Source organism: Aquarana catesbeiana, linkage group LG05 (genome assembly GCF_042186555.1).
Source record: "Aquarana catesbeiana isolate 2022-GZ linkage group LG05, ASM4218655v1, whole genome shotgun sequence".
In the NCBI taxonomy this organism is placed as follows: Eukaryota; Metazoa; Chordata; class Amphibia; order Anura; family Ranidae; genus Aquarana; species Aquarana catesbeiana.
In genome coordinates, this window is record NC_133328.1 from 354707891 (window position 1) to 354725343 (window position 17453).

Genomic DNA, 17453 nt, shown 5'->3' on the forward strand with positions numbered 1-17453 from the left:
GGGGAGTGCTCAGAATGGTCAGGGTGGAAAGTGGGGTCCCCTAGGGTTCTGTGCTCGGACCAATCCTATTTAATTTGTTCATAAATGACCAGGAGGATGGGATAAACAGTTCAATCCCTGTATTTGTGGACGATACTAAGCTAAGCAGGGCAATAACTTCTCCGCAGGAAGTGGAAACCTTGCAAGAAGATCTGAACAAATTAATGGGGTGGGCAACTATATGGCAAATGAGGTTTAATGTGGAAAAATTTAAAATAATGCATTTGGGTGGAAAAAATATGAATGCGATCTACTCACTAGGGGGAGAACCTCTGGGGGAATCTAGGATGGAAAAGGACCTAGGGGTCCTAGTAGATGACAGGCTCAGCAATGGCATGCGATGCCAAGCTGCTGCTAACAAAGCAAACAGAATATTGGTATGCATTAAAAAGGGATTAACTCCAGAGATAAAATGATAATTCTCCCACTGTACAAGACTTTGGTCTGGCCTCACCTGGAGTATGCTGTCCAGTTCTGGGTACCAGTTCTCAGGAAGGATGTACTGGAAATGGAGCAAGTACAGAGAAGGGCAACAAAGCTAATAAAGGCTGTCCACAGACTCTGTTGATCAGCTCACATTCATAAAAATGAATCAGTCTTGGATCACCAGCTACCAAGCACCTGATGCTGATGTAACCGATTGATTTTTCTATGGATGTGGATCCCTTGAAGACTGCATATGCTGAGTGACTATCCTATTATGCTGAGTGACTATCCTATTCCTCCTCAATCTTCATGATGATAGCTTGTAAGAATATTTTTGGTTCAGGCCACCACCACCACTGCCTAAGGCCCAATTTTATTGCCCCTGTTCAACATTATGGGGCGTTACGCGGCGCTCAAATTTGGTGCGAATGCCCCATAACGTTCGTTTTTCATCGAACGAGCGAACAGCCAATGTTCGAGTCAAACTCATGTTCGACCCGAACATAAAGCTCATCCCTAATCACACACAAAGGTTGGACTTGATGGACGTGGGTCTTTTTTCAACCTCACCTACTATGTAACTATGTAAGTCGCATATGAAAACGGTGTTCAAACCACACATGTGAGGTATCCCCACGATTGTTAGAGTCAGAGCAATAAAGGGAATGCAGATTGCACTTTCTCCCTTTGATTATAATCTTAAATTTACCAAATAAATAACAGACACCATTGAGTGGCAAAATTATGGCCGCGGGACGTTTATTGGTTTTAAATACATTTTTTCAATAAATCAATTTCATATAAATATATTATTTATTAATAAATCTCCTTAAACTTCATTAATCTGCAAAAAATAAGTTTGCTCAGCCATAAAACGACTCGAGCACAAATCTCATAAATCATAAATACCATTCCCCCTTTCCATAAAAGGGTGACGAACCACAAAAACGTGGCTTGCGACAACGGGGGGGTTGGGGAGCTCGTTCAGCCCTGCCTCCAGAATTTTCCATTGTATCACGTGACTTTCTGGGAATTTCCCAGAGGTCGCGAGATGCATTTCCTAGTCTTCTGAATCCCATTTTCAGCCTAATTCCATTTCAGCATATTTAAAGTGCTATTACAGGTCCGGCCCCACCCCAAGACCGCGGCTGACTCAATACTATATTGTAACCCTAAATTAAAGATATCCAGCCCTACCTCAGATAAGTGCATGCCATCTGATCTGTATAAGCCACTAATGCCTCCTTTAAGATCTAGGTGTCTGTATGAAAATCCGCCTATAATAGGCATACATTTTCCATTGTTTTATTTACTCTACGTCTAATCTTCTCCAAATTTTTAAACTTAGGATTGCTTAACCACAAAAGTCTGGGAACAATTTATGAAAAAAAATTCTAAATAAAATAGTACTTGGGGACGACAGAGTGAAACTGTGTAATTCCCTTTTCATTTTATACATGAGATCCAGGGTGTTGACTTTACTCACATCATTCCCCCCAAGGTGGATGATGACAATATCAGAAGTTAACCAAACTTCAATCAATCTGAAGATATGGAAGAACAAATTAGACCAGAGGAGACCCTGGATGCCTTTTCAGAATACTTGAAAATTAGCATAATCCAAGGAGAGATTGTATGTGTAGCAACGGAGTGCAGCTCTTTTAAACGCCCAGTAAATTAATGAGTGGCCTAAAATCCAAACATTTCTTCTATAACCTGGAATTTAAACAGAAAGGTCAGGTCTTACATAAATTTTCAAACACTGAGACTCCCATCTGCCCAGCCTTTGTATGATGGAATCGTCAAGTCCCATTCTTGCAGCCTCAGCAGCGGCCCCGAAAAGCAAGGGACATAACTCTCAAGTGTTGTAGTCCTAACCTCTTCATGCAGCCTTTCAAAACAAAATTAAACTGGTACCTAGTCAGAAGAGAACTATCTGTATGAAGAAGAAATCGAGGCCTAATGAAAATTTATTTTTTTACCAGGACTAATGGACATATCATTTTGTCACCACATGTATGTAGATGAATCCATTTTCCCCTATCGATCCTATCTGTCTTAGACAATGGGATAAACAATTTAATCCCTGCATCCATGACATCAACATGCTGTAACAAAAGACCAGCAGGAGATAATTCATAATTTGGAAGCAGTTCTGAGATTCGTAGTGCTCCAAAAAATTCTAATACAAATGCAACCTTAAATAACTAAGATTCAAATTCAGAAAAACAAACTTCTGAAGTAATAATACAAATCCTTTTCAATAACTCAATTGATATAGGTCTCCTATTATCCGCAGTATAATGGCTCTTCCTGTAACCTTTCGGAGCTTGTTGTACAGAGAAAAATTATGTACAACTAGGCAGACCTTGCATTTTAAAAAAAAAATTATACTCCTGCCAGAGTTTTAACAATATGACTGTAAGACACCTCTTTATGCATTAAGGAACATAAGAATGCTAATATTACCTGTTCTGAAGGAGAATCAAAGCAGAAATTAAGATCTCTAGCAAAATTAACCCATTTATACCAATATAATGCTGCGCTATCCAAATTTATTCAAATGATAATCATACTAAATATTACTGACTGCAGTTAAATATTAGTGGTGAGATATTTCATTCCTATGAAAAAAATCTAGTGAACATAATAATGAAATCTTATGCGATTAAAATTGCGATCATAAACAATTAAAATTTGCAATCCTATGCAATACTCCCAATGTCAACCTGTGTAGCATACACACATACACACATGTTGCATTCATATGCAACAGAGAAATATGCAACCCTGTGCGATAAATGCAATAATTGCAGTGACAACCTATAATTTACATAAATCTATATAAAAAAATGCATTAATAATCATGCGATACTCCCAATGTCAACCTGTGTAGCATACACACCTCTATATACACATGTTGCATTCATATGCAATGGAGAAATATGCAACCCTGTACAATAATTGTGATAAATGGAATAATTGCAGTGACAACCTGTAATTTACATAAATCTATATAAAAGTGCATCAATACACAAAAATCAATATAGAAATAAAGTGAACCGTGTTTAAAGTACTCCTGTGCCAAACTAATTCATGCATTAATTTGTAAAGATAATAACAACTTCAAACGCATATACAGTATACAATAATCAGGATTAATCAAATTGGCCAGGCATATAGTCCATGGCTAAAATGTTAGCAGCCCAGGGGTTAATGAGGGTCTGACAGTTAGGAGCATATGGATATGAGTTTACATGACTAAGAGAGGTTGGCAGTCCAAGGGTTAATAAAGATGTAGCAGTTCAAAATATGTGGAGTAGGTTGATGGAGCAATGGATCTAGAAGGCGGCTGCTATCCTCAGAGAGCTGGCTCTGTGACATGCAAGAGAGGGTGAAGAAGGGAAGCGCCACCTGAGTGCAGTATTAGTGAATACTTTTAATGACACAAAGTTTAAAAACACTTACAAAAGACATAATTAAAAAGGGCTCATCTGTAGATGGATGGTCCTGGTGGGTTCCTGGTGGGGATGGTCCTGGTGGGTTTACACCGCTGACACATCATCCACACTGGAGCTCGAGGAACCCACCAGGACCACCCCCACCAGGAACCCATCAGGACCATCCATCTACAGATGAGCCCTTTTTAATTATGTCTTTTGTAAGTGTTTTTAAACTTTGTGTCATTAAAAGTATTCACTAATACTGCACTCAGGTGGCGCTTCCCTTCTTCACCCTCTCATGCATTAATTTGTGTCCACAAAATCGTAACATAAAGTCCATTCTTCTGGTACTCATTGCAGATGATAAAACAGATGATAAAACAGTAAAGTGCTCGTGTCCACTCATGTGCTTCCCTTTGGTGTATGCGCTCACCTTAGAGCGTGTGACCTTGCACCTAAGCTCGGTCAAAACACGATTTTAAACCACCTCTGGGCTTATGGTCAGCATTCAGATCCTTGGAAGGTTGCTTGCAACAATATTCATATGGAAAACAGAGGAAGCTGGATAGTGTTTTAAAAGTTTTATTTAAAAATGACAATATTCCCTATGTGACAGACTCACCCGGGACAGAGGTTTTTGGAGGGGACTGAATGCCAGCCTCTTGCCTACCGATTATGGGCTCTGGCATTTGGGGGAACGGTGTTCTTTGTGAGCTGTATGCCTGGGGACCCTTGAGGTGTTGTTACTTTGGATTCGGGACCTTGTCCCCCAGAACACACAGACTCTGGGAACCCTATGTATGCCATATTGAAATGGTGACTGGGAGGGTATGTCTTGGATTGCTTAAAATGGGACAGTAACATTTATCCACAATATCTCCCAGGATATATGTAAAGACTATTCTTGGGTTATTTGATTCTGAACTCCACATATTAGTTGAGAGAGCTGATTACATTGGCCTGTAGAACTGGGTAGGAGCCAGACAGTGTACTCCTACTATAGTTTGTTGCCTACTAGGCTGAGGAGGGGGGAGATCACTGTTTGTATTGTTAATTGTTATTAGCTCCTGCTATTGTGTTTATACTACTGTGTGAAGCCTGGTGTCTGTCCTAAAGGTCATGTCTCTGAGTCACCTAGTCTAATAGGTGCTATGAGCGCACCACCCTGTAACAAGCGAATCAAATATAAAGATAGAGTATGTCCTCTCCCGCTCTGAGATCACTCTACTGTCTCACAAACCGTCCTTACCCTCCCCAACATGTGTTGATACTGGGAAATAACGTATCTTCCTCAGGGGGAATTGTATTGGACGGTTGGGATGTCAATCATTTTATAGTGTAATTGTGGCCATTTTGTGGAAGACCGTGGACATTCTATAGTTTATTGTATGCTCGCGGCCATTTTCTGATAGGTCAGAACACTACACACTACCCATACTGCACGCCGTATTGTGGCCAAGCACAGTAACACACAGCGGCATAATAACATCAGTTTATAATGGCTTATAAGGCGCTCATCAGCCTAAAATTAGCCTATATATCCCTCTATAAAAGTTACATTCAACACGGTATGTGAGGAGAAGGACACATCTTCACAGCATCACTAACATAAAATATATAAAAAAATTAAAACAGTATCATTAAAAACAAAAACCTCCTAACCAACTCATATGCCTGTAAATAGCAGTTAACAATATACTAATCGGCTGCTATATCCTACATCATTATGCGAAGTGTCATTAGCTCATACTGTATTTTTTTAACCACATTCTCTAAAGAACATCATTATTACCAATAGGACAATATGATTGTATATTGTTATGATGTTCTAATAGCTTGCATATTTCTCCATGCATATGAATGCATCATGTGTATATAGAGGTGTGTATGCTACACAGGTTGACATTGGGAGTATCGCATGATTATTAATGCATTTTTATATAGATTTATGTAAATTATAGGTTGTCACTGCAATTATCTAATTTATCGCAATTATCACACAGGGTTGCATATTTCTCTGTTGCATATGAACGCAACATGTGTGTATGCTACACAGGTTGACATTAGGATTGCTATTTTTAATTGTTTATGATCGCAATTTTAATCGCATAAGATTTCATTATTATGTTCACTAGATTTTTTACATAGGAATGAAATATCTCACCACTAATATTTAACTGCAGTCAGTAATATTAGGATTTAGTACGATTATCATTTGAATACATTTGGATAGTGTAGCATTATATTGGAATAAATTGTTATTTGGTTTGAGCATATGAGACGTGGTCAATGCTAGCAGCTGCCTTTAATGATCTATAATTATCATTTGGATTTTCACATGGTAGCTCGCAAGAGTTTGTTTTTTAAAATCAACCCATTTGTTCCATGCAGCAGAATATTCTGCCCATGTGCTATTTGCAACTGACTTTTTAATATAATCTGTAATGATTTCTAGATTAAATCCCAAAGGTACTCCGGGCATGTTATCCCTTCCAAGTCTATCTGATTCTCCTTTCCCAGCAGATGTATAGCTTTTAACTATATGTTGTGATGCAAACATAGAAATACCAAATGTCTAAGTATAATCACTAATAACAAATTTAAGCAATTCACCACGTATAATACACCTTTATTATAAGTTTGTACGGGAATCCTTTTGTTGGAAAATTGCTTACCCCAAATTTCTAGCACCACTACTAAAGGAAATAACTCTAATAGCACTATGTTCTTTGTAGAATTTAATTTTACCCATCTAGAAGGCCATTTACTGCAGCAAAAATGTATTTTTCATACTGCCGAGAAACCACAAGATCCTTGTCGCATCTGTAAAAAAACCTTGAAATCTGCAGAAAATATGATATTATCTTGGAAGAAAGAGCGGCCATTATAGCTGTCAAAATTTTTTAACCGCACTACTAAATCTTTTTTTAGCTCAGAAGTTAGCCTTACATGCATGAACGGGGATTTGAGGCCTGAAATGGCCAGATAAAGTTGACGCGAAAAGACCCTACAAACTGTCATTAGACGCAAATAACGACTGTAGTTCTTTTTAATAAAACTTTCTTCCTTTTCAAATACCCAGATATTATGAATTTTAATTTATCTATTTTATCCAAAAGTAATCTAAATTCTAAATATACTGTGTCAATATTAATACCTAAGAAATTAATTGAAAATGTGGGAAGCACTGTTTTTTCAGCTGCCAAAGGAATACCAAAGTATTCAGCAATCTTACCAAAAAGCTGAAGCGTGAAATAACAGATAGGGGAGTCTGCAAGTCATCCAGATAATGTAGGATTCCTTCATATCCAGACTCAAATGTTACCACCCATTCCAAAAAAGTGTAACATTTTTGGAAATAGGCGCAAGATATTGAGCAGCCCATAGGTAGGCACTTATCATAATAAAAATTATTTTCAAACAGAATACCTAACGAATTATATGCTTCTGGAGTGATTGTTAATAAGTGGAAAGCAGCATTTATATCCATCTTGGCTAACAAAGTGAATTTTCTAATTTTAAAAACTGCTTTTTCAAATGTGCAATATGAAACCAAAGGCAAACTTTCTTCAATTTCATTATTTAAAGATGCACCCTTTGGGTACGACAGGTGGTGTATAAGCCTGTATGAATTGTGTTCTTTTTTTGGGATAATACCTAACGGAGAGATTCTAAAGTTGATAAATGTAGGATTTTTAAAAGGACCCGCCATATGGCCTTCTGATATCTCTTTATTTAATTTATCTGTTACGATATGAGGGAATAGATAAACTGACTTTAGATTTTTAACCATATTACAACCACTGACACTAAATATAGGCAATGGGAAACCATGTGAAAACCCATTAACTAAAATTTTGGCTGTCTCCTGGTCTGAATACATTTTCAGCCAATAAAGCATTCTTGCTAATCTCACTGGTGTGCGTGCTTTTTGCAGTATGTTCTCTGTGTACTTGAAAATTACCCCTTTTGAAACACTTAACTAATGGGTGTGTACCTGAACAGTGTGAACATTCATGCCTATATTTACAGGCATTACCCCATTTACATCGAGATGAAAGATGTGGGCGCTGTCTTAGAAAATGTAGATTTTTGTGGCAATATTAAATTAAGCCATAGCCCCACGTCCTTCATACCCCACTTCAAAGATGGATAAATTGACAGCTTTTGTCTGAATGATTTGTCTTAATTATACCATCCTAATCCTCCAAAATTCTTGCATGCCTCCAATACATGTTCTAGGTGCTGAAATAGTCCAGAGCAGAATTCTGGGTGGTTTTCACCCAGAACACTTGCGTAAATTGTAAATGACTGAAGCCAGTTATGGAAAGATCTTGTCACTGGTCTACGCCTAATCTCACATAGTAGCACTTCTTTATTATAATGTAATATGTTGTATAACTCACCGTGAACACTAGATGGTGCTGATGAATAGGAGCAGCTATATGCTGCTCACTGTTGCCTCCGCTGGCCAGCGAGGGTATTGGCTGCCCATGTTCTGACATTAGGCTGCTTTCACTGTTTACTTGCCTGGAGCTGTGACTAGCCTGTTGCCAAGCAACCACTCCTGTGACTGAATTTTTCTCCTGTTCTCTGCTTTGCTCCATCTGAATGACTCTCGCTCTGCCTCTTCTGGGTTGTGACGGGAATGGGACCTTCCGCTTCTACTTATTCCTCTGATTGGTTCTTCTATGTCCAGCCTCCGCGGTTACTCCTGCAGCTCTGTAATACTCAGTGGTGGGGGCGGCCAGGATGGCGGACCCCCGCGGCTCTGACAGTGCTGTTGCAGTCTCCTGAGTGGCGGTCTCCTTCTCCTCTGGTGGTGAACAGGTGAGCCTTCATTTCTCTCTGCTATTTCCTCTGTTCTTTGTCCCCACTGTGTCTCTTCCTCTTCAGCCATTTGAAGGCACTGCTGTAGCCATTCTTCTCCCTCCACTGCTACCCGCCCGCTCAAGCACTCACCAGGGACCTATTGGACATGACTGAGGTGGAGCTTGTTCAGCTGTGACAGACCCATTGGTGGTTACCTCAGAGCGACATCCTATTTATAATGAGCCCTGCTTCCAGAATTTTCCAATGCATTACGTGACCTTCTGGAAATTCCCCAGAGGTCACCTGATGCATATCTTAGTCTCCTGAATCCTGTTTTCAGCCTATTTTCATTTCAGCATATTTAAAGTGGTAAATTATGTGAATTTTATTTTATTTTTTAGTTTAAATTATGAAAGGGAGGGGCAACCGCATGCCCATGTTGTCGCGCCTATATGCTTGTGCCCTCCTTCTCATTCTAGCACTAGACCTCCTCTGTAACTCAAAACTGGTGACTTGTAGACATTTTGGAGATTTTTAAGGGTCAAAGCTTGTCGCCATTCCATGAGCGGGCGCAGTTTTGAAGCATGACATGTTGGGTATCAATTTACTTGGCGTAACATTATCTTTCACAATATAAAAAAATTGGGCTAAATTTAATGTTGTCTTATTTTTTAAGTTTATGTCTTTTTTTTTTTTTAAATGCGCTTGTAACACCGCTGCGCAAATATGGTGTGACATAAATTATTGCAACGCCCATCATTTTATTCTCTAGGGTGTCTAAAAAATATATATATGTAATGCTTGGGTGTTCTAAGTAATTTTCTAGCAAAAAAAAAATGATTTTAACTTCAACAAGTGTCAAAAAGAGGCTCGGTCCTTAAGTGGTTAAACAATTAGGGTCTATAATGGAAAAGGTATGTGACTCTCTGGGATTATGACATTTTGCAAAAAGGTTAAGGTTACTCAAATATGCAAAAAATGAGATTAGAGGTGTGGTTTGAGAGTACTCTATGAAAAGGGCACACAAAATTACTGAAATAATCAGCTCCTTTTTGGAAAATTTTAGAGGGTCTTAAGGCCTCATGCATATGGGGCATCTATAAAAGCACCTCTAAGCACCAGAAGTCAAGGCAGGAAAATGCTCCTGTAAAGTTGAACCTTGAAATAAAGGACATCAACGCCAATAGAGCTGCATCGTCTCATATAGGTTTACTTCAGAATGTACGCTGAACAGCGGACCACTCCTCAGTCAGGAGTGATCCCGATTACAAATGATTTCAGATATTTATAGAGAATGGTTATACAATAATCTTATGGTGGGCACAAGCCCAAAGTTACACATCACAAGTACGCATTTCAATAAGCATTTCACTCAATATTTCAACACAGTTCTTGGCCAGTGTTCTGAGTTTTCTGGGTTACTTTGACCTGGCTAATTTCAACTGTCAAGTTATTTTGACAGAAAGGGAGAAATAATTGTAAGAATAATTACTTGGAAAGAAGTTAAGTTGACTTTTGGACAGGGACTTTCTATGTCAACATCTTTCCCTATCTCATCTTTTCCGAGAATTGTGTCATATCATTGGCAGAACATTTTAATGTCAACTGGTCAACCACATGTGTTGCAATACCAAAAGAATTCAGAAACAGAAAAACAAGTTAAATGAGAATACAATTTCATATTGAAGAGGAACCCTGAATTTATAAAAAGATATGGTTCCTATATTTCCTATATCTTCACAGCCCCTCCTGTGTTTAGAATTCTTTCGGTATCCCTTTTAAGCTTCTTCTGTATCTTTAGGTTGATCTTCAGGTATATGGATCACCATCTCATGAGCAGTTCTGACTCGAGACCTTAAGGGCTCAGAAGAACCAATATTAGTACCAGCACGTGTGATTATTTTCAAACAACATTTATATAACATTTATACCTAATTCCTACAATGTATAAAATACCATGTAAAATTCCAGAAAACAATCCTGCAATACCAGAAAACCCAGGATTGAGCCAGGAAAGCCAGCTTTCCCAGTTACCTTCAACCCAAGTAGTTTCGGTATACGCTTTGTGAAATTTACCCTTCATTTGTTGTACCTTTTCTACATGCGAAATGATGGCATCTTCAGTCTTAGTATCATTTCCAATGTAGTTACAACAAGTAGTTCCCACTATGGCGCATATTCCTCCTTGAATGGCCGTGAGATAATCCAGCACCAGCCAGTGCTGCAAAACTTCCTTCTTGATCATCTTTAATTCTATAGCAAGGGCTATAAAGTTTCTATCATGCAGGGCAGTAATGTTATCCATCAGGTCTGCCAAATCAATGATGAAACTGAAAGCCTTTTTAATACAACATCTATTTACCCAAGGAATAGAAAACAATGGTTTAATCTCTCTGTCATGTGTTTCAACATTTGTAAAATTATCATCTGACTTAGGATAAAATGTAGGCCTATCAGGAGAATCATCATCTTTCTCATTAATCTCAGAATCCTCTTCCTCTTTTCCTCCCGGGATTTCATCTTCTCCTGGAGCTGACTGATTAGTGAGGTCCCTTTTAACAAGGTGCACCAAGTCTTTTTTAAGAAAGTGTATAGGTACTTTGTGGCGCTGTGTTTCTTGAAAGTCATTGTCCTCCATTTCAGCTAAAGTGCTAGGTATTCATAACAAAAGTATAGTCTTATGAAAAATAGGTGCATGTGTGCATATCCAGCAATTAGTAATATTCAGTTTCTTGGCAGCTTGCATCTGAAACCGGTTCAAGTTGTGACATTTCTTCCATTACAATCTGCTGCAGACAGGACGCTCTTGGTGCGAGGTGCTGTGACACTTGCTTTCTGAACCACATCTGATCCATATTTACCACCAGTTACTGCCCCCCATTATTGTAGGCGGACCAGGATACACATTTGGCCCCAGTGTGACCTCAGATCTAAACTGTCATATGCCCGCTAACCTTGGGCCTTTCTTCCTACTGGAAGGAAGAATAAAACCACCCTATATATTTATACGTCTCTACTTCCACCTTGACAGTGGCTATGTGAATACTCCTGCTATACTTCACTAAAGTTCTACACACCACGACCAGGGAGCGTGTCCGATGGGCAGTACGTCAACATATCTATGTTTCTTTTAATTCGTCTTGGAATGCACAACCTATATCCGTAGATACCAATAAAATTCTTGTTGCAAACCCTACAATCACCCCTGAAGAAGGAGGCATAAGTAACTCCGAAACGCGTCGGGTGCACATGTATTGGTATCAACTTCTATATTTATGGAAATGCATTCCTTGTTTTTAACTTTGTAACTATGTGATTCACTTGATTATTTTTTGTAACTAATAAACTGTTATCTACTTTACATACCCTTTTTTTTAAAATATTTTCTTAAAAAATGTGCCTTTAAAGTCCGCTAGGGGAACTCCTTTTGCTTTTCTTCCATTACAGTAGCATTAAAAAGAAAAGTGTCTTGTATCTTACCCTTTTCTTTTTTGTATGTCCATTCATATGCCATGACTGTAATCCATACCACCACTCCACCGCAGATGATAACACTCCAGAGCTTCACATTCATCTTAGGCCCTAGGAGATTCATTCTGCAGTTTTCTTGCTCGCGCACGAGTCAGTGGAGGAGACCTGGAAGGTAAAGGTACAGAACAATTCTTGCCAGCGGCAGACCGGCTTATATTCTCTTTTGGAACCACAGACTTCTTACAGTGTGAACCATGCACCCAATACTTATAGTCTTTCAGCTTCACTGCAGTAGGAGACACAAGAATGACCTGAGATGGTCCTTTCCACTTAGGAGACAAAGTAGTCCGGGGTGTGTGATTCTTAATATACACCCAATCTCCTGCCTTTAGTCCATGAGTTCCTTCACTTGTGTCCACAGGTTGTCCTGCTTTCGCTCTGGAAAAAGTATCAGAAAACACATTTGCCAATTTGCAATGTATTCTATCATGGAATCTTGACCATTTATTAAAGTCACTGTCTCTGGCTGCACAAGAGATGAATGTAGTCTCCTGGGCGGTCGCCCAAATAATATGTCAAAAGGTGACAGTCCATGCTTCTCTTTACGGCTAGTCCTAATGGTTGCCAAGGCTATAGGTAATGCTTCTACCCATGTGCTTTGTCCATTAGCAGTTATTTTGGCCAAATACCTCTTCAGGGTTTGATTGCTGCATTCCACCATCCCACTAGCTTGAGGTCTGTAAGGAGTATGCAATTGCTGTTTCATACCCAAAATATTCATTACTTCTGCCATAAGTTTATTATCGAAATGTGTACCTCTATCTGAGGAAATTATTGACCCTATACCAAACCTTGGGATCAATTCCCTCGACATTTTACCACAGTTCGGGCTTCATTTTTGGACGTGGGCCAAGCCTCTTGGCCAGTTTAAAAATTGATCAATGCAAACCAAAAAAAATACTTAAATCGACCACAAGGGGGCATATCCGAGAAGTCAATTTGCACAATTTGAAATGGCTCCTCAGTATGTGGAATATGCCTCATGGGAGTGGGCACTGACTTTCCTATGTTATGCATTTGACATATAGAACATTCAGTAACTTTTTAGCAGCATATGCAGAAAAACCTGGAGCCCACCAATCTCTGGCTACCACCCGACTCATCCCTCCTGTTGAGACATGGCAAGGCCCATGGCTCAAAGCAAACAAAGAAGGAAATAATGTCAGAGGAGCAACCAGTCTGTGTTTTAGTTTCCATATACCATCTGTCCCACAAACAGCTCCCTTTGTGGTCCAAAAGGACGTATGAGGCGAGCTTGCCTGCAGGGCTGAAAAAAATATCCAGATCCACTTGAAGATCTGTGAGCAGGAATGTTGGAAGCACTGTAATTGGCTCATAAGAATGTATAACATCTTTAGCATACCTATCAGCCAAAGCATTTCCAAGTGATATGCTATCATCTGCTCTAATATGTGCTTCACATTTAATTACTGCAACTTTAAGAAGCAGCTGGACCGCTGCCAATAATGTAGCAATTAATTCTTTATGTTGTATAGGGGTTCCTGCTGCTGTCAGATAACCCCTCTCTTGCTAGAGTTGTGCAAAACTATGCATTATGCCTACAGCATAGGTTGAGTCACTATAAATATTTACAATAGCCCCTTGCGCTTGGGGTTAATACATTTCTGGCATAAGGAGCAAATCTAAAGTCTCCCTTTACTTCAAGTATATTTTACTCCCATTCCTTCAGTGATTAAAACTATAGTTACTCCTATATTTATTACTATACCTCTGTCTAGCAGACTGTCAGGGGAGTTATGGCGATAAAACAAAAGAACATTTATGACACTGACCTCTCATTCTTACTTATAGAGGTTCAGTAACTTTGGCAGTAATTACATCATTACTTACCCCGACCAAAATTACCTGCTGATTCGAAGTGGAAACATTGGCATCACATATATTTAACAAACTCTTTGAATCGCCTTTATCTATTAAACACAGAATAGACAAACCATTAACTGAAACATCAATCATTGGTTCTGTATTTTGTCCCAAATTCAAGACAGCAAGTTCAGGGAAGGAATGAAATTTACATTAATCAAATCACCACACTCCACTATCTGCTGACCCTAAGCCCCCATTCTTGGGGCATTTCTAACATACATCTTCACCTTTCTTTTGCACAACATCCATTAATGCTCGCATATCTTGCAAATACATTCCATACATACACATACTTTTCTGACACTGCACAATCAATCAAGATCCACATATCAATATATGCAGCTTGTTGCATTTTCTCTATCAACATCAACTTTTTATACCATTTCTTTGGACATTTCTCTAAGTTGGGTAGATCAGCAATAATTGCCCTAATTTCATTAGGTTTCTAGGGGACATACACTTTTCCTATTCTTGCATTGTAATTACCCTGGTCATCTTCTTCCCCCGGTAAAGCTACCTCTCTCAAGGGCATTTGTCCAAATGGTTCTAATTTGGATTTAAAATACTCTTTTGTCCTTAGTCTATCTTCTGGGGTATGCTGGGGTAGTAATCCCAAGCGTTTTACCTGTTGCCTAGTTAACACAGGCGAGGCATGATCTCTAGAACTCCCTACTGGAGGAGTATTAGTATCCAATTTACTTAATTTATTAAATCTTGCTAAAGCATCTGCTCTTGCTGGAGTATACTGCCACAGTTCCCCATCTTTTTCAAATGTCATTGTATTATCTACATCATAGAATGATTGTTCTCTACGGTAATGTGGGGAATACTGTTTATTAACAAGTTTACCTATGAGTCTACACTGTGGAGTTTCTGTCATAATACTTGGAGTGGTCTCCTGTATCCCCATTAGCTGACTCCCCTCCTGTAGTCTCCACTTGCTATACCATAGGTGCAGACGCTCCTAATAATTCTTTTCTTATCGTATCATAAGGGGAAGCCCAAGCATTGGGCATTTCATCCTCATCTTCTACCTGTAAAGCAGCTTTCTCTGAACACATTTTATAGGGGGGTGGTTTTATATTTTTCCTAGATAACTCTTCCCAGGCTGCTAAACATTCAATCCCCCCACAATCAGACCTTTTAAAAAGCAAATTAAACAATGCATCAATTGTAGGTGTATTAGGGGGACCTCTCTGGTGGCCACCGTTTAGATGGGTCCCTCCCATACTCTGTTAATTTACACCATTTTACCATTTTACATGATGTTTCAGGGCATCTGGGTCTCCACTCACCATCATTTTGATGATAGGAGCACTTGGTTGCAATTTAACAATACTTAGCCCTGTTGCTTTTGCTATTTTCAATAACTTTTTTTTCTTTTTTGTTAACCCAAATGTATTCATGACAGGCAAAACATTTTTTTTTCCATATTTATCACAATTTCTCATTAGTCTCTTTAGAAATGACAATAATTTGGAACTCCGGGACTGAGAGCTCCACCGTTTAACATTATGGCTGTGTACCAGCAGCCCAGTACATAAGCTGAGATATCTCGCTCGTTCTACTCTCAGAAGGATGTCTCCTTTCTGAGTGGCAATAGGCTAGTCCCTATCTAGACTCCCTATTCCAGAGAACACACAGCAGGTCATTCACCCATTTGTGGATATCCGCTGAAGGCAATACCAATCTGCCTTAGGACCACAAACGTTCAAAAAACATCATTCACCCATTTGTGGATATCCGCTGAAGGCAATACCAATCTGCCTTAGGACCACAAACGTTTATACAAAAAAATTCAACACCACCACCAACTTCTACTCACTATTCAGAAATTGTGGTACCTGCACTTATACATCCCTTCATAAAATATATATACATTGTCATTTCTGGAGACAAGGAGAAAAAGGCAAGTGCTTAAAATGATCATTACTTAGCATGCTTTAAATTATAATAGGTACCTTTAACATTCCTTAGTAACCATACAGAGACATGTATGCAGGCAAAATCAAAATAGGAAACGTGTTACCTTCTGTGGCTGCACTCCCCCAACAGGTCCCTCAACACTGCACAGAAAAGACAGTATTTATAATGAGAAAATAAAAGTTTTCTCACCTGAGGCCTCATTGCTGCTGTCTGTCCTGGAGAGGGTGGAGAGCCGGTGGTGGAGATGCAAACAAGAAGAAACGTTCGGGGTCACCAAATGTAAAGTTGAACCTTGAAATAAAGGACATCAATGCCAATAGAGCTGCATCGTCTCATATAGGTTTACTTCAGAATGTACGCTGAACAGCGGACCACTCCTCAGTCAGGAGTGATCCCGATTACAAATGATTTCAGATATTTATAGAGAATGGTTATACAATAATCTTATGGTGGGCACAAGCCCAAAGTTACACATCACAAGTACGCATTTCAATAAGCATTTCACTCAATATTTCAACACAGTTCTTGGCCAGTGTTCTGAGTTTTCTGGGTTACTTTGACCTGGCTAATTTCAACTGTCAAGTTATTTTGACAGAAAGGGAGAAATAATTGTAAGAATAATTACTTGGAAAGAAGTTAAGTTGACTTTTGGACAGGGACTTTCTATGTCAACATCTTTCCCTATCTCATCTTTTCCGAGAATTGTGTCATATCATTGGCAGAACATTTTAATGTCAACTGGTCAACCACATGTGTTGCAATACCAAAAGAATTCAGAAACAGAAAAACAAGTTAAATGAGAATACAATTTCATATTGAAGAGGAACCCTGAATTTATAAAAAGATATGGTTCCTATATTTCCTATATCTTCACACTCCTTAACCACTTGCCCACTGGGCACATTTACCCCCTTCCTATCCAGGCCAATTTTCAGCTTTCAGTGCTGTCACATTTTGAATGACAATTGCGTGGTCATGCAACACTGTACCCATATTAAATTGTTATCATTTTATTTCACAAAAATAGAGCTTTCCTTTGGTGGTATTTAATCACCACTGGGGTTTTTACTTTTTGCTAAACAAATTAAAAAAGACCTGAGATTTAAAAAATAAAATTTTTTGCTATAAAATTTTGCAAACAGGTAATTTGTCCCCTTCAATAATGGGCACTGATGAGGCTGCACTGATGGGCATGGATAGGTGGCCCTGATGAGCATGGATAGGTGGCACTGATGAGGCGGCACTATGGAGGTGGCACTAATGAGGCTGCACTGATGGGCACTGATAGATGGCACTGATGCTAACTGATAGGTGGCACTGATAGGCAGCAGTGATAAGTGACACTGATGGGCACTGATAGGTGGCACTGGTGGGCACTGATGGATACTG

The 17453-nt window shown here is 39.1% G+C and overlaps 1 long non-coding RNA gene across 1 annotated transcript; it reads right to left on the reverse strand.

Annotated features, from left to right (window-relative positions):
- Positions 1-9906: 9906 nt before the first annotated feature.
- On the reverse strand, positions 9907-16934 carry LOC141144829 (uncharacterized). The gene is made up of 2 exons (XR_012244469.1): positions 16254-16934; positions 9907-10574 (listed from the first exon to the last, which is right to left on the reverse strand). It is a non-coding gene; the product is annotated as an uncharacterized lncRNA (long non-coding RNA).
- Positions 16935-17453: the final 519 nt, after the last annotated feature.